This window comes from Orycteropus afer, unplaced genomic scaffold, assembly GCF_000298275.1.
Source record: "Orycteropus afer afer isolate SDZICR_OR568_19922 unplaced genomic scaffold, OryAfe1.0 scaffold00674, whole genome shotgun sequence".
Lineage (NCBI taxonomy): Eukaryota > Metazoa > Chordata > Mammalia > Tubulidentata > Orycteropodidae > Orycteropus > Orycteropus afer.
Window position 1 is genome coordinate 322,800 of NW_006922261.1, and position 451 is coordinate 323,250.

The 451-nt window shown below is 41.2% G+C and overlaps 1 pseudogene; it reads left to right on the forward strand.

Moving 5' to 3' along the window:
- Positions 1–451, forward strand: part of LOC103210954 — a 40,256-nt pseudogene continuing 39,805 nt past the window's right edge.

Genomic DNA, 451 nt, shown 5'->3' on the forward strand with positions numbered 1-451 from the left:
ATGATCCTTCAACTCCACACTGGTGCACGTGCCCTTATTGGTTATCTCAGTTTGCACATGAGGAGGCTGAGTGTATCCCAGCTGCAGAGATTAAGCTGCATCCAGGTGTTTGTCAGGGAGCAGCACCCCAAAGTTATTGCAGCTCAGTACCTACTAAAAACCTCACTGAGAGAAATAGTAGTTATGGAGGAAAACCTGAAAGTATATTCCATTCATTCCCCAGTAGTCTCCAAACATTGTTGATTGTGCAATCCCATCAGTAAAACATGTTTAAGCCCAAACACTTCATAACCTTGCTGTTCTAAGTGTAGTTTGAAGATGAATAGTATCAGCGTTACCTGGCAGCTAGTTAGAAACGAAGAATCTCAGTTCCTTCTCTAGAAATACTGACTCAGAGACTGCATTTTAACAAGATCCCAAGGTAACTTGTAGACACATTAAAATTTCACAT